The 23,386-nt window shown below is 57.8% G+C and overlaps 1 protein-coding gene across 10 annotated transcripts in view; it reads left to right on the top strand.

Moving 5' to 3' along the window:
* MEF2D (myocyte enhancer factor 2D) overlaps positions 1 to 23,386 on the top strand; it is a 101,508-nt gene that overhangs the window by 1,791 nt on the left and 76,331 nt on the right. For 2 of the 10 annotated variants that reach the window (XM_027699165.1, XM_027699163.1), the window contains exon 1: positions 16,759 to 16,940. The exons of 1 other annotated variant lie outside the window; for it this stretch is intronic. The gene's annotated coding sequence lies outside the window, so the exon portion shown is untranslated. Of the gene's footprint in view, positions 1 to 16,410; positions 16,481 to 16,754; positions 16,941 to 18,196; positions 18,282 to 23,386 lie in introns of those variants that run through there. 7 more of the 10 variants (XM_027699154.1, XM_027699150.1, XM_027699156.1 and 4 more) reach the window with 6 other exon arrangements.

The following is a 23,386-nucleotide window of genomic DNA, read 5'->3' as shown; positions in this document are numbered from 1 at the left end:
AGAGGCTGGGTGTCCGCCTGCCTCCCACTGCATCCTCCCACCCTTGGGGCAGGGGGGGCTTTGGTGGCACCTGGAGCTGTCTGCAGTGGGGGGAAACACCACTTTGCTCTGATGAGGGTCTGAAAAATCCCAAAGGGCAGAGATTTGCTGCCCTGTTCCCTCTTCCAAAAGGAGAGAGGAAGCATCAGGCCCCAGCTCTGTGACATCCTTGCTGTGGCTGCCAGGCGAGACCCAATTCCCATTTCTTTGCTTACAGCTCTGGTATCTCCATCCCCTCCTTGGCACATGGTTTCTATCACAGGATCTCTGGGTGCAGCTTCAGCCCAAGCCCAGGTCTTGGGAGGAAAGGAAAACGGAAGCAATAAGAGGTCGGAGCTGGGACTTGAATCCACATCCCAGGATGAAAGGGCAGCACTTTCCACCCCAGAAACTTCCCCAAGCAGGGCTAAGCAGAAGCTGGAGCCAGCCTGAGTCACCCTGTATGGCTGCTGCCGAGGCAGGAGTGACCTTGTGCTGCTGAGCCAGCGTGGGCTGGGGGCCGTGGCCCTGTCAGCTACGGAAGGGGAAGCTTTTGCTCAGCATGGATGCTGCAGGGGAAAGAATGAGCTCTAGGGCTGAAATAGCTGTCTGGAAGGGACTAGAGCAACGGGCACAAGGTCAGGGAGGGTCTGGGGTGTGCCCTGTCTCTGAGGGGAGAGCAGGGTTTGGGCACTCCTGACCTGCTGGCAGTGTGCTCTGGGACTTGATGAGCAGCATCTGTGAGCCACGCTGTGACAGGACTCCCTTTCCTGTGAAACTTCAGGGAAAAACAGATGAAACTCCCCTCTGCTCCTGCCATCCTGCCCTCAGCCTTGGGATCCTTCCAGGCTGGCGCTTGTGAATGTTTTCCCCCCATCAACTTCTTTCGCTTGAATCAGCGGACGTGACTCACCGGGAGGAAAGAAAGGGCTCGGATGAGCTGCTCCATCCAAGGCACCGGGGCCCTTCGGAGCACGGGACGCCACAGGAGCAGCGTCCACATCCCCCTGGTTGTGAGGAGCCAAACTGTGGGCTCACATTCCCCTTGTCCCATCGCTGTTCCCTCCCCGTGCCCAGCCCAGTGGGTGCAGCAGAGGGGGAACTGGTTGAGCCGGTGCACCCCGTCCTGGCAGAGAGGGGAGATTCCTCTGATGGGGGTTGACACTTGAGGGGCTGTGCCTTTGTCACCGGGGTGGCCACCACACCCCAAGGGTGCTGGGGACATGCATCACCTTTCCCAAGGGACCTTCAGAGGGGAGCAGCAGGCAAAGCCCCTCTGTGGCAGGTCTGCACTTTGGTGGGGGTGGGTGGAAGATAGGGAAGGTGGCTCCATGGGGGGGGTTACTCCTCTTGGCACTGGGTTAGGGGAGCAGCCAGCCAGGGTGCCGAATCTTGGCTGGATTAGTTAAAGAGATCAAGCAGCTGAGGGATTAGGGAGTCAAGAGAGCCAGGCCACCTGCGGAGGGGAGGGGGGAAACCTATGGAGGAGAAGGATATGCCAGAGCTCTGGAGAGAGGTGTGCAAGGCTTGGGCTTTGGAGTGATTAGATAAGTGAATCAGGGCCTCGGAGCGATTAGAGAAAGAAATCAGGTTTTACACCAATTAGGTGAAGTCCCTGAGTGATTAGACACAGTGGTGGCTGCAAGCAGAGGTCTCCTGGCGGCCCATGGAACTGATAGGGCCGAGCATTGATTAAAGGAGCATCAGAGGCTGAGAGCAATTTGATAAGAAAACAAAACAGTGGATCAATTAGCCTGGGAAAGAGGAGGAGGCTGGGTGATAATGGGAATAGGGGCCAGTCAAACCAACCCCTACAGCTCCGAGCCTGGGACTGGTGGAGCAGAAGGGAAGGGATGGAAGGAGGGAAAATGGTCCCAGCGGGAGCCTCCAAGGGCTGTGGGCACCTGGGGCACCGGGCTAAGATTGGTGCCCTATTTCAATTTGGCCTTAGCACAGGTGAATTTACACCTCGCCTACAGGTGCATTTATTGTTGGCTGTGGCTGGTGTGAGCCCCACACAGCTCATTGTGGGCTGCAGCAGAGCATTTCCAGATGGCTGCTCCTCCAACCAAGAGAAGCAAAAAGTTCTGTATTTCACAGAGTCATGGATTCATGGAATGGTTTGGGCTGTAAGGGACCTTAGAGCTCATCGGGTTCCAACCCCTTCGCCATGGTGCAGGGACACCTTCCACTAGACCAGGTTGCTCCAAGCCCTGTCCAACCTGGCCTTGAACACTTCCAGGGATGGGGCAGCCACAGCTTCTCTGGGCAACCTGTACCAGTGAATTGCAGAGAATTTCTTTTTTTTGAGCAGGTTTTGCTCTGGGCTCACACCGTCCCACACCTGGAGCGAGTTTATCCACTGGGAAGGCAGTTACACCAGGATAACTCAGATGCTCTGGGAGCTTCCAGATATGGGTGCCAGACGAACAAGCAATTAAGTAACTCAACGGAGCCTTGAAATAATTAGACCAAGGAATGCAGTTCCGGCAGATGAGTTTAGTGAAGAAATGGGAGTGTTGGAGAGATGGAGATGAGAAGGGTGATCAGGTCTCGGCACAATTATCTAGAGAAAGTCTGCTCCAGACTGATTAGAGGAAGGGAAAAGAGCTTTCCGGGCAATTAGGTGAGGGAAATCAACTTTGGGCAGGAAGAAAATAGACTATGGAAGAGATTGGGGTGGGAGATAGCGAGTTATCTCTGCCCCCTGAGTTAGACAAGGGAACTCGATAAGGGCTTTCCGAGGCAGAGGCAGAAATGAGGATTAGAGGGATTAGGGAGCAGAGGTGGGTGTGCAGTGTGTGCCCGGCACTGGGGTAGAGGGAGTGGGGACTGAGGTGGCAGGAGAAACTGAGCCCTGCACCTGGGGAATGGGAGGACTGAAATCCTGGGATTAGGGCTAACACGGTAAAACAGGGGTGCTGGCAGTCAGGATGGCTGTGGGTCGGAGTGGGGAAGGGAGCCAGGCACTATTTCCAACCCATCACGTGGCAGGATGCTTCCTTAATCTGTAAAACGGGATTAGTCCCTCGTGCCCAGCGGTGTTGAGAGCCATCAGGGTCTTTCTGCACGACTGCCTTTGACTTTAGGACAGAGGAACCTGCAGGGTGGGAGCGTGTTTGGGGATGAGCAGGGGGATGGCAGATCCCGGGATGCACTCCAGGAAGTGCCTCGTGGCACCCAGCGGTCCCTGGCTGGGCCAGTGGGAATGGGCAGGCAGTGGGGTGTCCACAGCAGTGAGCTTTACCCCGGGTTTTGGGGTGCTGAGCCACCATAGGAGAGGTGACAACCGGTGGCTGCAGCCCAAGGTCGTGCCGCAGGTCCAGCAGCAGCTGCAGCTGGAGAGTGCTGAATCCTTTGGGAACGGCTGCATTTGCTCTTTAATTAGCCTTGACGGCTGCTGGAGCAGATTTTGCTGGTCCTTTCCTCTCTGAGGCTGGCCCTGGCTTGAAGTCGCAGGGTTCGGTGAGGTCAGGCTCCTTCTTCCTTCCTTGCCTTTTTCTTTCCTTCAGTCCTTGCACACACAAAAGGCAGTGGAGGGAGGGAGCAGCATCACCCAGGCACATGATGCTGACTCTGGTGCTGCGGGAAGGGGAAGCTGTGGTTTGGCTGCCGGGTCATAGTTTGGCCTCTGGAAATGACCCTTTTGGAAAGGGAAGCGGTGTCTTGCCAAGCTCGGGGTAGGAACTCGGGCAGGGGCTTGGCAGCCCCCCTGGGAGAGGCAGCAGCATTGGTGGTGGGCGGCTGGAGTGGGAGTGAGGGACCGAGGGCGATGGGGAAACAAACCCTGAGTTAACCCAAGCACTTATGCAGGTCATGGAGAGTTTTTAAATTTTAATATTTTTTAAAAATTATCTTTTCTCATTTTTAATTTACTGTTTTTTCCTCCCAGTTTGCACATGTGAGATTTGGCCACAGCTCCCAGTGGCTGCTGGCGAGTGACAGAGAGCAGTGCTGGGGCCAGCCAGGGAAGGTCTCATGGACACTCGTCCCTCCTGGGCATCACAGTCCTGCTTTTCCCAGCGGGAGGGCAGCTCTGACATATCTCCTTCACCCCTTGGCCTCTGCTGAGCTTGCTGGGACAAGCCTGGTTTCTGTGGGGTGACAGCGTTATCTGGGACACAAGCAGAGGCAGGCTCCACTCCAGTCCCTGTTCCTTGGCTGGTGTGGATATCCTCAGGAGATAGCACAGTAAATTGTCCCCCTGGGACTCCACGTGGTTCACCTCCCTCTGACAGGATGGAAACGGGGCTTTATGGATGCTACAGCCCAGCAAAGCCCCAGAGGCATGAGGAGCATCCCTTGAGGCCCTACGGGTGTGTCCTCCTCCTAATGCTTAAACACTGCTTTTGTTTGAGCCCTAATGTGGATTTCAGTGTTTTCATGTTTTTTTTTTATTTTTTTTCCCCCTTTCCAATTCGGATGAAAAACGTATTTGGGGAAAACAGAAATATTTAGACATTTCCCTGACAGGCGGCAGAGCTGGAGGAGCTGCGGTGCAGCACCATCCACGTGTGCTGACGAGAGCTCAGCACAAAGAGTTGGGCTGGGGGACGCAGCGTCCACAGCACCACGAGCCCCACAGGGTGGAATGTCAGTGCTCACCCCACAGGTCATTCCTCCTGCCAGCAGCCCAGCACCAAGTTGCCTTTGAAAGAAAATGGGGTTGAGCTGGATTTGGGGATGTTTTGGGGGTGTGTGTATGTATGTATGTATATATATATAAATAAAATCTTGTGTATATAAAAATATTCAGAGTATATTAAAATATACTATATAGGATATTAAAAACCACTATAGTAGGAGTTTTGTATTGAATAAGTAGTAGCATATGTATTAAAATATATATATTTTGCATTATATTGTGCATCTGTCAGGGCTGGAAAGGGCTTTGGTGTTTGTGGTCCATACCAGCCCCCTGTTTTCCTGTCAGGGGATGTCTGGGCCAGATGTACCTTGAAAAGGCCAGTGAAAAGCCCACCTGCAGCTCCAGGATGCTGCAGGGACCTCGGGAGTGTCAGTGAGGGACAGAGCTACCCTCCTCCATGCTGACGGCTCTGGGATGAGCCCAGACCTCCCTTTCCAGGAGGCAGAGAAATCCCCAGCCCCGAAACTTGCCTTCCCCACCCCATTTTTCTCCTGCTCACACCCTCAGGTTTTGGTCTCGGGGACATGTCAGCCCTGAGCAGAGAGCGGCCACCGCGCCCTGCACCGGGGAGGGGACAGTTCCCATCCTGTGCCCCACTCCCTTCGTCCCAGCCCCTCAGGCTTCACCCCATCGCTCTGCCTCATTCCAAGGGGGTACAGAGCCTCCTTTCTCACCCAGCAGGGCTGTGCCTTCCCAGGGCTGATCTCTGACCCACTATGTGAGCTCCCTGGATGTGGATGCCACGTGCACGTGGCATCTCTGCAGCATGGTGTGTTTGGGGCTGCTGACCTGCTTCCTGGGCAGAGAGAGGGGCTGGAGGTCATAGAATCATGGAATCATGGAATGGTTTGGTGCTGGCAGGAAGGCCCTTAAAACTCTTCTCATTTCAACCCTCTGCCATGGGCTGGAGCTCCTTCCACTAGCCCAGGTTGCTCCAAAACCTGTCCAACCTGGCCTTGGACACTTGCAGGGATGGAGCAGCCACAGCTTCTCTGGACCATCAGTGCCAGGGCCTCATCAACCTCATTGTAAAAGACTTCTTCCTTTTATCAAATCTAAATCAACCTCTTTTAGTTTAAAAACATTCCCCCTTGTACTATCTGGCCTTTTACTTGGATTTAGGAAGAGGAGCTCAAGGCCCCTGTGCTCGGAGACCTTGCAAAGACATTTTCCTGCTCAAATTTCAGGGAGTTTCTCTGCAGAGCTGTTCTGTTGCCCCCTCCCTTCCCTCCCTTTTCTAACATGTTGCTGGGGTGGGGGAAACAAATGCATTTAAAGAGTTCTGTGGCTGCAAAACCTCTGGATTACACACAGCCTTGGAACTGCCAGGGTGGGGAGATGCCGGGGCAGGGCTGTGGCAGTGTCTCTGGCCTCAGCCCCTGCCTGGTGGGAAGAACGAGGCAGCTGTTCCTAAACCACCTGAAAACCACCTCAGCGTCCTCGTGTCCCTTTGGGAGATGACCCAGAGGTGTGGTTTTGCCCCACAGCCATGTCTGTTCTGCCTCAGCCACCCTTGGTCTGGATGGACCCTGCGGTGGTGTGAGGGACTGGAGAGCTGGACAGACCCAGAGGGGACAGGAAGACTGGAGAGGGGAGGTGGTGAGGCCATGGGATGGGGTGTGTGAGTTGTCCATCTTCCCCGTTAGTGGGTCAGGCCTGCATGGAGCACTCGCATCCTTGGGCCGTGTAGACATCGAGGTGTTGAGGCAGCGTCGGTCCCTGGGCCAGGGTGGCCATGGCAGGGGAGCACTGCAGTGGTGGTTTTCTCACCTATTGGTGCTGGTTTGGGGGTCGGGGAGTGGCATGGGGGCCGTGGGGGGGTGGGAGCACTGGGGCTGGCCACCCCTTCCCGCAGCCCCCGCGCATCCCGGCTCCACTGTCAGCCTGACCCCTGATTACACTCCGCAGGCTCTGCATCGCTGCCGTTGCCCCAGCAACGTGTCGTCACCACAGCAACCGTGACAACCTTATGTTCATTAATTTAAAAAGGTTCACAGTGTAACAAATGAAATAGTTATAAGCTTGTCAGGGTGTTAAGGAGCAGGGGCTGACAACTCGCCCCCCCACCTGTGCTGCTGGAGCAGCCTTGCTCTGCTGTGAGGTCCCCACCCCAGGACCAGCTTCATCCCATCCTTGAGTGTGGCAACTCCTTCGGGCCAGTCCTTGGAGCACCCTGGCAGTGTGGCATCTCTGGGTACCTCCCCGGGGATGACATGGGGCCAGACACAGGCGGGGGGGCTGATGCAGAGGTGGCTGTGGGGGATTCAGATCAAAGATGCTTCCCTTGGGGCATTCCAACTGCAGCGTGGCTGATATCTGGGATGGAGTCAAGGTGATCCCACCATCCTTCCCTGAGGTCAGCATGGGATCTCACACAGAGGATAATTACTTTCATGCAACCTGTAGCACCTCAGAATCTGCACCATTAAAATCGATATCTTTACTTTGTACCTAATATGGTTGAGAGGGGGAGGACGAAAAGATCAAATACATAACTATACACCTATATTCCTTAGGAAACCTGGGCACATCACAGATACCCTGGATACCTGGTGGAAGTCAATTCTAGCTGGCTGAGCCCAGCACCTGGGGCAAATCAATGTTTCCCTTGAAGTCCTGGGCCAGGTTGCTGACAGGTACGAAAAGGTGTTGGAAAGATGAAGGTGCTGAAGCCTGGGCAGTGGATGCTAGTTGAGGATTTGGCTTGTTCTTTATTATGTACCATTTTGCTGAAATCTCAGTGGACTTCAAGTTGACCAAACCCCTTTAATCTCAAATAAAGGCCATTCTCTGCCTTTTTGTAAGTGGAAACATGAAAGGAACAGTTTAAAAAAAAAAATCTCCTGCCATTGCGATTCTGCTTGGTGAGATGAGAATAAGGTCACTTTTCAGCAAGAAAAGTGGCCGTTTTAGCTAAAACTAAAACTGGTGAATTCTGGGCCACATCCGTTCCTGGTGGAAGCCAGCACTTGGATTGCAGGGTTTTTTGCTGGCTGGGACCCAGCATTCCCCAGCTCCAACACAGTCCCTTTTGCCAGCCTAGTGTTGTTCTGGGGATGGGGTTTGTCCCTCATTTTGGCCCCTGAGCTGCTCGCCCCGTGTGCAAGAGGTGGTTACAGCTCACCCACCAGCTCCAAAGCCCAGCCCCGCTCCCTCCATCCCTGTGGCCATCCCTGCAGGCAATGCAATGCAGGCTGGAGCTGATGTTGGAGGACTCGTGTGGCAACGGGGAGATGGCAGCTGTCATGGCCCTGCTCTCTGCCCTGTGCTCTGGGAAGGGAAATCTAGTGAGGACCCTGGGTGCTCATCTCCTTGCCTTTAAGAGATCCTTCAAAATCTTTCTCAATAATTAAACAAGCAAGGCCTAAAAATAGCACCAAGATCTACTATATGTGGCAGGATAATTTAAGGGGAGAGCAGGGAACAAAATGTCCTCAGTGCCCCAACCTTCCCCCTGATGCCTTGGTGGGCTCCAGCTGGGCACAGGGAGGCTGCTGGGTGTCAGGAGCAAGGGTCTGGTGGCAGGTGGCCGGGATGCCTTTCAAAGCCGCCTGGTTCGGGGATGTTTTGTTCCCTGGAAGAGGATCTTTGGCAGCTTCTTATGCTATGGTGGGTTTTGGAAGGGCATGGCAGCCTCAGCTGGGGTCCCGGGCTGCAGCGAGGAAGGCACATGTTTGGGCACCCCAAACTTTGAGTTGGAGGCATCTCCTCCATTCTGGACAGTGGGCACCCCAGATCTACCCCAAAATAAGCTGGTGGCACAGTTGACTCCCAGCCCACAGTGCAGAAGCTGCCATGTAGGTCAGCCCAGGAACAGCATTCCCAGGCACGGCAGCTGGAGCCTTAAACCCCTGCTCTCCCGAGTTCTCACCTATCTCCAAAGCTCCCAGCACGGAAGCAGGGCTGCAGTGGAGCAGATAAACCCATGGTCTGGAAGGGGCTGTTGGAGCCTCTGCTCGTAGGAGAGAGGAGGCCCTGGGCTGGGGAGGCTCAGCCCTGGGAGCTTGGCTGGGGTTTGGGGCTGTGCCCCCTGGTCCTTGGACAGTGCTTGTGCTGCTCTGACTTGTGTGCAAAGCAAAACAGGACTCGGTGTCAGCAGTGCCAGGGCACCACAGTGCATGAAACAGGGCTCCAACAACACACTGAGAGTCAGTGAGGATCCCACTGGGAGCCTGCAGAGATAGCCAGGATGTTACAGCAGGATTTGCTGGGATGTTGTGCCAAGGGTTAGCCAGGGTGCCATGGCAGGATTAGTTGGGATGCCATAGCAGGGTTAGCTGAGATACTGTGCCAGGGTCAGCCAGGTTGCTGCACCGGGGTTAGTTGGGACGTTGTGGAAAGGTCAGTTCCGATGACAGGGCAGGGTTAACCAGGATGCTGCACCAGGGTTAGTTGTGATGCCATGGCAGGATTTCTTGGGATGCTGTTTTAGGGTTAGTTGGCATGCCATGGCAGGGTTAGTTGGGATGCCATGGCATGGTTATTTGGGATGCCATGGCAGGGTTAGTTGGGATGCCATGGTAGGGTTAGCTGGGATGCTGTGGCAGGGTTCTCTGGGATGCTGCACCAGGCATGCTGTGAGCTTGCAGAAAGCTCTTCTTGCAGCATAGAGTCCACATGGAAAGGGAGCAGGGCTGAACCCTGCGGGACACCTGGAAAGAGGAGAAGGGGAATGGATTAGGAATGAATAGAAGCCTCAGGGACAGAGCAGGGAGGGGAACCACTGCGCTGCCTCTCGGTCCCCTTTTGGGGCACCCCAGGACCTGCCCACTCCCCAGAACAGGGTACCTGGCCCAGCCTCCCCAAACTCCTCGCAGCGAAAGGCAAACAGCTCAGCCGTGCGTTGCATAACCAGGAAAAAAGGCGTCCTCGGAGCCGAGTGGCTGCCGGCCAACGTTTGGCATTAAAGTGGAGCAGAGGATACCGGGAGGGGAGCGCGGATTAGGCGGGGAGGAGACGGGATCAAGTGAGCAGCGAGGGCAGCCCGGCCGCAGCCTCACGGAGGGTCACGCTCCCCAGGGCCGTGGCCGGGAGGGCTCCAGCCTCCCTTTGTGGGCAGAGCAGGGCAGCACACGGCCGGATCTGCGGTGCAGAGCCCCGGGCACCTCCCATCCCAGCCAAGGTTGGGTCGGGCCCACGGCAGCAAGGCTGCCTTGACTCATGGGTGATAAGGACCTCACCCAGGAGAGCCTTTTTGTGTGCACTGGGCTCAGTTCGTGCAGGTTTAACTGGCTGAGCAATGGGGAGGCGCTGGGCCCTTTCATTAGGGCCAGGTGTGCATGCAGGAATCATAGACAGTGTCTCGAGGACGAGGGGATGAAGATGCTCATGCTCAGCACTGAAGTTCTGGCTGCAGAAACCCAGGTCTTTGCTTTCTCCAGGCTGCAGAGAGTGGAGCTGCTCTGGATCTCGCACTGATTCAGCAAGACGTGAAGGCTTGTAACTTTTGGGAGTTCCTGGAAATTGGGCTGCTCCCAGTCAGCAGTTACTCCTACACATGGAGGAGATGCACTTCCTTGGGGAGCTGCTGGAGCTCTACCCGGCGGCTGCCGCAGCCACCGCCTGCACCAGAACGGGGAGAGCGGAGCTGCAGTTTTCTGCTTGGGAAGAAAAAGGAGAGATCAGGTTAATTTGAAATTGCAAGGTGCTCCAAAGTGTTCCCAGGCTCCATTAGCTGATAAGCTTCATGCTGGGCTTAACCCTCTGAGGTGCTAAAAGATGCCTCCCTGGCTGATAAACCCCCAGCAGCAGGAGATGGGGGGGGTCGGCTGTGCCTGATCTGCCCCAGGCACTGCTTCTGTCCCAGCTGGAAACCTCCAACACAGACCAGCAAAGCTGCCACCAGCTTGGGCTGAGCTAAACCCCAGCTGGGTTTGCTGCCTGCAGAATCACAGAATTACAGGTTCATTTGGGTTGGAAGAGACCTTAAAGCTCATCTCGTTCCATCCCCTGCCCCCCTTCCACTAGGCCAGGTTGCTCCAAGCCTTGTCCAACCTGGCCTTGAACACTTCCAGGGATGGGGCAGCCACAGCTTCTCTGGGTAATCTGTGCCAGGGCCTCACCTCCCTTACAGGCAAGAATTTCTTCCCAATATCTGATCCTCTGGATTTGCTCCAGCAGCTCCACATCCTTCCTATGCGGGGGACCCCAAAGCTGGAGGCAGCACTGCAGGTGGGGTCTCACCAGAGCCGAGCAGAGGGGCAGAATTCCCCCCTCACCTGCTGCCCATGTTGTGGGGGATAAGCATGGGAGGGCACTGGTCTTCTGGGCTGCCAGCTTGTGTTGCCAGGTCACACAGAGCTTCTCATCCCCCAACAGCTCTAAGTCCTTCTCTTTTGGACATTTCCCACCAGGGCTTGGCCACAGTGGTTACCCCATGGAGCACAAGCCATGGTGAGCAGGTCCCATACAGTCTGTGCCACCGAGGGGTGGAGGCAGCAGCTCGCTGGGAGGCATGGAAGCAGTCCTAGACCAGTGGCCAGGTCAAGGCTACACTGATGCTTTGCAACAGCAATGGGGTCCTCCCCCATCCCCCACAATTTATCAGCTGATCTCCAGGCTGGTCCAAGCCCGGCAGTCCTGGTAGCCCATGCGAGGAGTGGCCCCCACTGAAGGTGGCTGCCTTCTGCAACTTGAGTTTTTTAATTTTTTTCCCCTCTCTTGTGGTGGCTCCTGTTTGAGGGCTCACCATGATGGTTCCCACTCTCCCATCTGTCTGCCTTCCACTGAGCATTCCACAGGCTGGGTGCAAATGGAGCAGTGCCAGTGGCACAGGGCAGGGGCTGGGGATGCTCCAGGGGAGGAGGTTCAGGGCTGCATTTTGTGCCCTGAGGAGCTGAAGGGCATCATGTTTGTACTCAGATTTGCATCAGAATCAGGGTCAGAGCCAGGAATCTCTGCCCCCCAAGAGCCTTGTGGTGCCAGAGCTCATGGCATGCTGCCCAGGCTTCCCGGCCTTGGGTCCAGGATCAGGGCGAATCCCGTTTTAAGGCAAAAGGTTATGGGTGGGAAGGAAGTAATCACAAAGCAAACACCACAGCCTTCTCCAGCCGCACATGGCTCTGGCACAATAAATAGAAGGAAAGGGACAAAAATAGCCCCCCGGGTTGCAGCGTGGTCACAGCGAGGAGGCAGGGCTGTGCTTTGGGATGGGGGTGCTCTCCTGCCCACCCTGACACCCTGAGTCACAGGGAAGGGGATGTCCTGCAGAGCCGGGGCTGTCAGACAATGTCCCAGAGCAGAAATGATGAGTGGGCTTCAGGGAAGGTACCTGAGCCCTTGCAAAACTCACTGCACCCCACATCTGAGCCCTTGCAGAACTCGCTGCATCCCACGCCCTGGCAGAGCTCTGGTGCTTCCCCCTGCGTGCAAACCCCGTTCCCAGCCCCAGGACCCAGCCAAGCTGCACCGTAATTCGGGCAGAGGCAAAGCCCAGATGTAAAGGCACAAGGACTGGCTGGGGGCCCAGCAGCCGGGAAAAAACCCCAGGAGTCTGGCTTTGGCTTTGGGAGAGGGTCGAGGAGCTCACACATCTAATGCAAGCTGCCTTCCCTGGCCGCCAGAGCTGCTGATCCCCATTTGGGGCGGGTTTGGAGCGCGGCAGGGAGGGAAGGAGGATGAGGGCACGGACCTGGAAGCAAAATGTGTTCACGCTCCTGTGCAAACCTTGCGACGGGAGAGGAAAAAAACCCCCTCATCTCCCCCCAACCTGCGCTGCTTCCCCCCGGGGTGAGGTGGGAAACACCTCCCGACAGCTCCAGCACCCCGGTGCCGTTTGGGGGGGGGGGGGGGGGCCCCGGGGGCCCCCCCCCCCCCCGCCGGGCTCCCGCGCCCCCTCCCCGGGCGGCCCCGCTTGTTGGGGTGCGCAGCTGGAGCCCTCCCAGGGCCCTGCCGCTTTAACCTGCCTCTCCCACGTGCTGTCTGGTTGTGCTGGAGACGGTGACGCAGGCAGGACGTCAATGGACGCTGTGGGAGAATTTAGACTTGGAGAGGAAGGGGGGGACAGGGAGGAAAGGGAGCGTTTGCAGGAGCGGGGGGCCGGCGGGGGTGCACGGCCGGGGCAAGGAGGGACCCCGCACCCAGCCTCGCAGGGTCACCCGGGAACAGCGCCGGCGGCTTTGCTCCGCGCAGTGTCCCCCCCCTCCCCGCCCCGGGCATATGCTGGGGCCTCCGCCAGCTGCGAGGGCAAATAATCCTCCTCCCGCGCCCGAGGCGGGGTGGGCGGCGGGGGGGGGACTGGGGGGGCCACGTGAAGGCGATGCTTCCTCCCCGCTCGCACGGCCCCCCCCCCCGTCTCATCACCACACGTGTGCCACCCTTGTCCTCCCGCGGGTCGGGCGTGCAGCTGCTGTGCTGCGCTGTGCCCTGGGCAAGTCACCCCGGCACGGGCACGGGGGTCACGGGAGCCGCAGCGACAGGGCTGGCAGGGTCCCTGAGGGTCATCGGGGCTGTCCCTCGGCTCGGGGCTGGAGAGTTGGGATTGACCCTGTGAGTGGATCTCTCTGCACAGCTCCGCTCCTCTCCCCGCCCCCAAAGATGGGCTGTGTGACCACCAAGGGTATCACCCCCCCCTACCCTAGGCCAGAGTTCAGCTGATGTGGGGCTGACAGGACCCCCATCCCCTCTCTCACTTTCAGCTCTGCATCCCAAGGGCATCAGCATTGACAGGGACGAGCTGGCAGTGGCACTTCTACGCCAGCAAGTGATGAGATGAGCCATGAACTTTGTTTCCTCCCTGCATCCAACTCCGATCTTTAAGAGCCAAACTGGTCTCCCCAAAACTGGCATGGGAATCTGCTCCTGCTTGGCTCGGAAGGAGGAATGGCAGCAAGGAGAGACAGAAAGTCGCGGCAAGGAGGGTGGAGATGCTGCTCCATGCACAGGACGCCGCTCTCGGCCTCCTGGCTTTGCCCCCAGCCCGCCCATCGCTCCTGTCCCTGCGCTCGGTGTGGGAGAGGAACAAATGTTTTTCCCACTTTAGGTTTTTGGGTGTCTTTTATGGTTTTATTTTAATAGCCTGAGCGTGTAGGTGGCTGCATATCTCAGAAGACCCAGGAGTCCTGCCTTCTTCACGCTGGCATAGGGCAAGGAAAAGCAGTTTCCACTGTCAAGAGGCTGCGTACCAGCTGTACGGAGCAGCAGCCTGGTGTGGGAAGGGAGTTACTCAGCATTCGGTTCCCAAGAGACCAAAAAAAAAAAAAAAACCAGCTCGAACTGACTTTCCAAAATACTTTGAGGTTCATAGTAATGTTCTTGTCTTTGTCTCATAAATATCCTGGGTTGGATCCTTCCCTCATTTCCATCCCGTAACTCATGGAGAGGCACCAGAGTGTGGCTGCTGCGCGTTATTCTGACTATTTTTATTTTTTATTTCTTTGGATACATGATCTCAGTTGATTGGAAAACAAACCCCAGAGAATCCTTGAGGAGAGACTGCAAACAGCTCTTGGTGAGATGACTAATCCCATCTCTATCTAAACCAACAGCGTGCTAAAAATAACCCTATTTCTAACAATAAATATAATAAAATAACTAACTGACAACAAACAGCCCCAAAAAGCCAAACACACTGAAAAGTCCACTAGAAATATGTATCGGGATGGGGGAAGGAGCCAGCAGAAAACTGTGTCAGTGAGTCAGAGGGGTGGTGGAGGCTGAGGTGCCCGTGCCACCGGTGACGCTCAGTCGGATCCGGCCTCTCTGTCAGGACCTTCTTTACCTCTCGCCCTAATGGAGATATTTGTGCCTTTCTTTTGTTTGCCCCAGATCAATGTGGGGAAGGTGCAGAGGCACCAGATCGTGAGGAAGCTCAGCCCAGAGCCACCATCCTGGCCCTCAGCACCTGCTGCCCTCGAGCGGGATCCCCTCACCCCCAGCCTGCTCCCTGCCCACCAGCCTCCCTGGGCCCTGCGCTCACCACACACCTTGAATAAGTCGGATAATTTTCCGCCTACTTTCCACGCACCAGGAGCCTCCCACACCCAGCGTGTTGCAAAACAACCCCCTCAGCTGAGTCACTGGCATCGGGGAACCTCTTCCTGCCCTCCCGGCCTGGGATGGGGCTCGGGGCAGAGCCAGCCGTGACGAAGAGTCCCTATGGGAGTACACCCCAGCCCCATCCTGTGTCACCCCAGGCCTTTGGGGAGGGAATTGGGTGTTTTGGGCTCGTGCAGTGCCCTGTGCCGTGGGGGCTGGCGCAGGGAGATCATGGGATGCTGAGTTAATGGCTATGGGCATCGTCTGGGTGAAAATGCAGTGACTCTGCCCCCATCCCCAGCACCTCCCCTGCATCTGGTTTTGTGCTCCAAGGACATTGGGAGTGCCTGTATTCCCAGTGCTCCAGCTGAATGTGACCCAAAAGGACTTAGACATCCTTGTCATTGGTCCCCAGTCCCCCTTGTGCTGGGACAGTGGCCTTGTATGTGATAGAGTCATCACTTGGTATCCCTGACTTATGGGGCACTGGAGTCCCACTGGACTGGTGCTGGCTCCTTGCTGTTGGTATTGGAAGGTGGGCTGCATTCCACTGGTCAGGGGGACCCGTGAAACATCTTCTGTGGAGGCTCCGACCCCTGGCACAAGCTTTTTTCCACCGGGAGCAGTCCCACACCAGCCTCATTTTTATTTTTACTGCTTTGTGCGGCACGTGGGAGCCCGCCCAGGCCTGCCATGCCACGTGTGGCCCTGGGAAAGGAAAGCCTGTGCCCCATGCTGAGCCCCAGCTGTGCCATACGGCACTCCTCTGGCATTCCCGGTGGTGGGAGAACTCATCCAGTGGGAACACCAGCTCCTGCTGTGCCCCTGTTGCAGACCTGGGGTGCAGGCAGGAGGCCTGCAGCCCGCCAGCCATCAGTTCCATCTGCACCCCCAGCCCCGAGGCTGCTGGTGCCCACTGCCAGCACTGTCCTGAGGCTGTGGATGTACAGCACCAGACATGGCAGCAAGACAGGGACAGCACCCCCTAAAAACCAGAGTCCTGCCCCAATCCACAGCCCCAAACTGTCCTGGCATGGAGGTGGGAGTCACTGTTTGACCTGATGGATTTCTTGAGGGCAGCACACAGCAATTTATCGAGGTTGCAGCTACTGGAGGAGCAGGGAATGTAGTGACCTGGCTGGTAGCAGGGCCTGGGAGCTGTGGCCCTGCCACCAAGGAGCACATGGAGCCATCTCAGCTCGGCTGAGGCCATGGCACTGCAGGAAGGGCCAGGGCAGGGCTGGGAGCCCCAGGAACCCTGGGAGCCCCGGGAGTCCTGTGCAGTGGGGATGCCAGAGGCAGGAGCAGCCCCTGGCCTGTGTCAGGGCACAACGGGCAGGGTCATACCCACGAGGGGTCTGTGCTGGTGCCAGACACTGAACCGGGACCTTCCACTGCCTCTGAGTCCCAGATCCAGCATCCTGGCAGCAGAACTAGGACCTTCACGGGCAGCTGATGTCCTCAGTGTGGCTTTCGGGACACTCGGACCCCAGAGACCCACCGCTCTGAGCCTGACACCCCGTGGAAGCAGGGGCAGAACCCACTGTCCCCCCACCACCCCGGGGCAGCCGCCTCCGCCGCGGGGATGGGCTGGACCCCCCTTGCCCACCGACACGGTGGGGGGCACGTCAGACCCTGCGGGGGAGAGAGGGGAGGTCCCGGCTCTGCCCCCCCTTGGCCCCGGTCCCCTCCCGGTCCCCTCCCGGTCGCCCCCCCCGCCGCGGCCATTGGCCGCCCGCGCCGCCGCCGCCGCCCCTGACGCTGGGCCGGGCCCGGCCATGGTCGCTCCCCGCCGGCTCCGCCGCAGCCCCGGCAGCGGCCGGTCCGCGCCCCGCTCAGGTGGGTCCCTCTCGCTCTTTCTTCTTCGCCAGTTCGGTTTGTTTTTATTTTTTTGTTTCCTTTTTTTTTAATTGTTCTTTTAAATTATTTTTGTGGCTTTTTTTTTAACAACGTTTCGCGATTCTGGCGCTACTTCCGAGAACGCCTCCCTCCCTTCCTCTCCCCGGGCAGCCTTGGGGGGGGGGGGGGGGGGGGGGCCCGGCGGGGGTGGGGGGGGGGGGGGACGCGGAGAGACCCCCCCCGAGCGCGGCTCCGCGCGGTGCCGCCCCGAGGCGGCGGGGATGGGCGGGGGCGGGAGCGGCGGCGGCGGCGGCAGCGGCACATCCTCCCCCCGCGCCCCCCTCCTGCCTCCTCCCCCCGCCGCTTCAAAACAAACCGTCACCAAAATGGTGCAGAGGTGAAGGAGGGAGCGGGAGGAAGGGGAAGAGGTGGCGGCTCGGCCTGGGCGCTGCGGGGACAGGTGAGGGGGGTGCGGGACACGGGGCGGGGGGTGTGGGGCGCGGGGGGTGGTGCGGGACGCGGCGGGATGCGGGACGCGGGGGGATGCGGGACGCGGGGGGATGCGGTGGCCGGGTTGCGACGCGCCGGGATGGTCCCGCTGGGTGCTGCCGATGGGGCGGGGGTGGCACTGGGGGTGCCCACCCCGCCCCGGGGCGGTGGGCTGCATCCCCGTGGGACATCCGTGGTGACGGCCCACGAGCCCACCCGCGACACCGCGGCCACCCCCGAGTGGGACCCGCCGCGGCCTGGCAGGACCCGGGGAGAAGCAGGGCCCAGCGGCTTTCGGGGGCTGGGGGCTGCCCTCCCGCGGGATGATGACACGGGGGAGCTGCGGCGGGACCCGCCGGTGAGGCTCGAGGTGCCGGTGTGGGCTGCGGTTTGATTGGCAAGAGCAGATTTTGGGAGAGCCGGCGGTGAATCGAGTCCCGGGAGCGTCCATGCCTTGGCCGAGCGCCGGCTCCGGAGCCCGACAGCTGGGATTGTTTGTGCGGGGGGGGCTCAGTGCCGCGGCTCCATCCCGCAGCGGCCGGAGCGGGGTGCTGTGGTGGGGGGCAAACCCCAGCGCTGCCCCCGCGGCCACCCCGGGGCGGCGAAAGCTTCCTTGGCTCGGCGGTGCGAGGGGCCGGCGGTGCCGGGGCAGGGATGCAGTGACAGGGCGTCCGGCATCTGCGGCTGTTCGGCATCCGTGACGCCTGCTTATCCCTTCCCTGCAGTTCCCAAACCCCTTTGGCTTTGTCATTGGCTTTTATTTTTTTATTTATTTTCCTTTCCCCCCCCCTTCCTCCCCCTGCCTTGCGCCCGAAAGCAGCACACCGTCAGCGAGACACACGTGTGTGCTCGCTTCCCTCTTCCCTCTTCCCCCCGGGAGCCCCATGGCACCCCTGGCTCTGCGTGGCCACCAGCTGGGCTGACCCCCCCACCCCCCTTCTCATCCTCCCCGGCTGTCGAAGCTGCCACAAGGTTTTGGCCGGTGACTCCCCGCTGCTGAGGGGAGGGGTCCGGGCAGGCACACAGACACCGGTGCTGGTGCAAATTCCCCTGGCACTTTGGCTCAGCGCCTCTGTCTGTCTGCCTGCCTTCCAGGGAAGGCCTGATTTTGCCCCTCCAAAGCCCTTTCTCCCACAGTGCCCGTGGCCACACGTGGGTTTTTCGGGCTGGCGCTGCTCCACCAAGGTGGGTGTTCTCAAAGCACTGTCCCAGGACAGCCAGCCTGAATCCTCGCTGCCGACAGGGACAGGGCTTTGCCAACCTCAGTGCGATGGGGATGCTCACCAGGCGAGGCTGCGGGTTTTGGGTGTAGGTAAGGGTTATTCTGGGTATGTTCTTCCCTTCCCTGAGCCGATTTGGTGCTGCTGGCCCTGGCCTGGGAGTGCTGGGGCTGCTCGTGTCCCTTGGGACCTCAAAGCGAGCTGCCTGCCCTGCCCTCGGGATTGCTGTCATGGGCTCCTGAAGGTCACAGACCTCTGGACGGGCCTCATGGCTTCTCATTTCCTCCCCCACCACCTTGTCCTTCAGCCCCTGCAGTTGTCGTGGCTTTGCCAGGCTGAGGCATCCACACTTGTGCTGGCTCGGAGCAGGTGGCTGATGTCCCCGCAGCAGTGGGGCCGCTGCTCGGGTTTCGCCAGTGCCTCTGCCACGGCAGGGATTTAACATGCTGGTGTTGAAGGGGCATTAGCTCCCGTGTCAGGTGGCTCGGTGCTTCCCCTCCTGCCCCGGCTCTCCCCAGGGCACAAAGCAGCTTGGGGGCTCCTTGGGCTGAGTGGTCACATCCGTGCACGTGCTCAGTCCTGCTGGGGGGCTCTGGGAACCTTGGGAAGTGCCAGCTTTGTCAGCCAGTGACCTTGGGCATGTCCCTTTTTCTTCCCCATGCTTTGGTGTTGCTCTCGGAGGGGGAGGGATGGTTAATGGGTTTAATCGGGTTTAATTCCCCCCTCCTCACTGCTGTGGGGCTCTTGGCTGCGCTTGGGAAGTGTAACTGCAGAGCTGGAAAGGGCTGTTGCTATTTCGTGCTGTCCCCGAGCGGGCAGGGCGGAGGCATGGACGGTGCTGGAGTCACCCGGGGTGGATTTTTCCCAGGCTGCCAAGTGAAACAAGTGGGGTCTGAGTCTCATTTAACGCTGCAGCCCTTTATTGCGACTCTGGCAACGTAAAGGAGCCTAAATATGGTCATAAACCACATCCACTTCAAGGTCCCTCCGTGCTGCCAGGGCAGCCTCACAGCGGCTTTGTGCGAGAGAGAACAAAGCCGAAAGTGTCGGACGAAAAGTCCGGGAGTGGGACCCAGCTGCCGCGGTGCCGGCGCGTGCCGGGAGCCGGTGCCGGCAGCTGTCTGGCAGGGAGGTGTCAATGCTGGTGCAGGCCCTGGCTCATGGAGAGAGGACGGACATGAGGATGGGGAGAGATGCTGCCTGGCTCATCCTGAAGGAACAGGAGAGCTTGGACGAGGTGTGGAGGGCTCAGTGTGGGCTCTTTCACTGGGACCCTGGGCGAGTCATTTAAGTCTAAAAAGGCGTCTGTGGTGAGGGGCAGAAATTGCTTTTCTCTCTTCTTTCCAAGCCAGAGTGCTTCCCAGGGTCGGGTTGGCATCGCTTGGAGCATGCTGGGAGGGACCTGCCACTGGGTGCTGTGTCCTGTCCCTCCTGTGTCATGGATTGCAGGGCCATGGCTGTTTTGGGAACAGAGGGGACAGAGGGGAGGGATGTGGGTTGCTGGGTCCGCTTCGCTGGACCACTGCTGCCCCACCGGGTGCCCCCAACAACCCAGTGCTGGTGACCTGCCATGCGGAGCTGTGGTGGTGTGAGCCAGCCTGGAAGGTGATGCCTGAGGCTCGGGAAGTGAGCAGGGAACATCCCATTTAAATCCCGTTAATACCTGGGAGTGCCCACGGAGGTGGCCCAAGCCCCGGTGAGCTGCACGGGCAGTGGTGGGGCTGCCATGCCGATGCCGTGTCTGTGCCGTGCCGGACTTCCCCATCTGCAACCAGAGCTAAAAATATCCCCCTGCCTCGCCCCGCCGCCGTCCCATCTGTTCGGAGGGCAAACTCCTCAGGCCAGGGACTCTTTCTTATTTTCATCACTATTTTGGCAGTTCCTGGAGGCTGAGCCATCCCGAGTTCAGAGGTGACTCTATTGCAGATGACAGTCCTGCCCCCGGGAAGGTTCGGCTCTGCCGCTGAGCCCGATGCGGTGAGCAGAAAGCAAGTGAGTCAGAGGAGGAGGAGGAGGAGGAGGAAGGCTGGGGAGGCACGGAAACCCGTGGCCATGCCAGCGCTGTGGGGCAGGCACCGGGTGCCCCCGGCCACACCGGCCCTCCCTGTGCTGGCATCACCCCCTGCCTCCCCCCCCGCTGGTGTCTGAGACTTCACCACCTGATGCACCTCTCAGGGGTTTGGTTTTGTTTTTTCTTTTCCTTTTTTCCTCTAATTAGGAAAGCTTTCAATGAAGAGCTGAAATTTGTTAATCACTTTGTTTGATCAGAGCTCAGGCAGTGCTGAAGACCTCTAGGTTTTTCCCTCTGCCTGTGTGAGCAGCAGTTTGCTTTTGCTTTCAAGATGGATCTTGCCGTCTGCCTGCCAGCAGCTCTGCCTCCCCGGATCTGTCGGTTTGCATCTTGCACTCCACTTTGCTTTGCTTGTGGTTCTTCTTTAATTTTTCCTTTCCCCTCACTCTTGGTGTCTCCTTGCTGTAGGTCCTCACCACTTACAAAACAGACAAGAGCCTGCATCCTTTAAAAAATTGTTTAAAAAGTGCCCACTTGGAGCAAGGGTTTGTTAAATATGCAGGAAATCAATTTGGGGTGATTTATTTTGGGAGGGGTAGGCTGTACATTTGCTTTCTCTTAAATGGGGGCTAAAAAGATGGGGAAGCAGGACCACTGAACTGCACAGGGAGAGCTTTTTGGGGAAACTCAGCCTGTTTTTGTGTGGGTCACGCCGAGGCTGGGGGTGTGCAGCAGCTGCTCCCTGATTCCCTCGCTGCTTTCCTGAGCTGTGGGTGAGCCCTGTATAAAAGGGGGTGATGAGATGAGGTGTGTGCAGTGGTTGTGGAGCTCCTCGTTGCCACCTTCCTTGTCACCTGGAGGGGCCTGGTTGCAGTGAGATGTCCCGGCTGTCGTTGAGTGCTGGGATGCCAAAGCAGCTGCCGGGGCCTGTTCCTGATGCTGGGTGCTGTTGTGGCACCCAGTGGGACTTTAAACAGCTTTGTGCCACTCTGGTCCCCGGGGGAGCGGGCACAGGGTGCTGCTGCTCCCTGGCTGCCAAAAGCAAAGCCTGAATTGGCGAGAGCGGTGCCGGGCGGGTGTCTCGGTGCACGCAGTGAGGACGAGGTGGAAGGGTGGGGTGATGCCTGTGCCGGGATGTGTCAGGCTCCTGCCACCACCCAGGAGCCACCGTGGTGTCCCGTCCCCAAGCAGCCGGACCAGACTGTGCCAGGGCCGTGCATTTCACTCCATGCCGAGCAGGACACGTATGATTTCCCAACGTGCAATTAGCCATTGGTTTTCCTGGAGGCGGCGTGCGGCTGCTCGTGGAGGGGGTCGGCAGCACCCATGGCCCTGACCATCCTCTCTTTAATTGATCAGTGCTAATTGGAGTCCAGAGGGGGGGAGCTGAGTCCCTGCCATCTGTGCTGGCCGTGCCCTGGTGCCCAGGTCCTGCCAGCGTGGTGGCTCAAGGTCAAAGCCGTGCGTGGTGGCTTTGGGCTGCTGCCGGGCATGAGCCGGCATGGGGTGAAAGAGCTCCCCCCTCCTGTCCTGAGTCAGTGGTGTTTGGGGTTGGAAAGGGGGTAATTAAGTGACCTATTTCTGGGCAGGGAGGAAGGGAAGGAGGAGGAATCGTTTTTCTTTCCAGAGCTTCAAACAGCTTCCAGCAAGCGTCCGGCACAAACCCAAAACCGCTTCCAAGAGGAGGTGCCTCAGTTGCCCCCCAGCTGGGGGGCTTGGGGCACGGGTGGGGGGCTGTGGGGAAGGGTGACCTCCCACTGCAGCACTGCTGCCGCATCGGCCTTTTTTTTTTGGAAGGAGGCAGGGCAAATCCGTGGCTCCTGAATTTGTTTTTCCTCCCAGCCCCAAAAAATAGTAACGAGATTTGGGAGGCAGCACATGCCCGTGGGGTCCCCGACCTGAGCCCACCCCAGAGCTGCCAAGGGATCATCCTAGAATTCCCAGTAGGATTCCTCCTCCTCGTCCTTCTCCTACAATACGGGGGATTATCAGCAGGAGGTGGATCCTGCAGCCCTGGGGGTGCTGGGACTGTCGCAGGGGGGTTCCTGCTCCGGAGGATGCGGTGAAGCTTTGGGTGGAAGGTGCTATTGATGGATATAAGCAGTGATTATAAATAGCCCTGCTTGAAAGTTTTCATCTTCCGTTTTAAATGGAAGTGCCTTTTGGAACAAAGTGACTTTCCTCCATCCTTTTGGAAAGCATCTTTTTTTTTTTTTTCTCTTATTTTGAAGATGAAATTTTTCTTTTTACTTTTAAATGTTTTCCTTTCCAATTATTGGAAGACTTCAGGGAAAAATTGCTAGGCGCCATATTCAGGAACACATCCCATGTCGTGCAGGTGGAGAAAATATGTGGGGTCAAATTAGTTTGGTTTGGTTTTCCTTAGAAAAGAAATTGAGAATGGAAAATGTTCAAGGCATCAGTGACACTTTTCTGTTAAAGCTGACAAAATTCAGGGGGCTGAAAAAATGGAGTTTGCTTAAAACCTGCTGCATCAAGTGTAAGAAAAAAAACATTAAAAAATTGGATGAAGAACTTTAGTTTAGTGAAAAACTGGCAACATTTCTGGGTTTCTGTCTGGAATTTTTCAGTTGTAAAACCTGAAATCCTCCCCCACCCCAAGCAGTAACCTTGAGACACAGTGCCGGAGCAGGAGTTTCCACTGACAGGGAAGAAAAAAATTAAAAAAGAATGTAGACAAATTATTTTGACCGACCAGCCTTTTTTTTTTTGTTGCAAGGGCAGTCACTGAGACCAGCCCGCCCCTGGGCCGTGGTGGTCAGTCCTGGGACCAGCAGATAAACCAGCGTTGTGCAGGGCTGGGGCAGGGAGTGGCTGGGATTGGGCTCCAGGCACAGGTGCTCCTGGTCTGTGGTGGCATCTGTGGGAGAAGACCTTCTGCAAGCTCGGGACTGCCAAGAAATGCATGTTTTTCACCAGTCTTGGATGGTCCAGAGGCAGAGAAGGGTCATGTGTTTGTGTAACCATAGACTGAGCTGTTGATGTGTTGTCTAAATATCCTGATAAATGTCCCCATGGAGCTGGTACCCACAGGCTTCCCACTGCCAAGAGAGCAAGCTCCCAGGCCTGGGAGGAACAGCCTGTCTGGTCTGCATGCCAGTGGTGTCCATCCCTGGGCTGTGGTGTCCTGTGGCAAATGTGGCACCTCCTCCGAGAGGGGACCCC

The sequence above is a fragment of the Neopelma chrysocephalum genome, unplaced genomic scaffold (assembly GCF_003984885.1).
Source record: "Neopelma chrysocephalum unplaced genomic scaffold, ASM398488v2 Primary Assembly neopelma1_137, whole genome shotgun sequence".
Lineage (NCBI taxonomy): Eukaryota > Metazoa > Chordata > Aves > Passeriformes > Pipridae > Neopelma > Neopelma chrysocephalum.
Note: the sequence above shows the minus strand (reverse complement) of the source record. Positions and strands in the feature narration are given on the sequence as shown.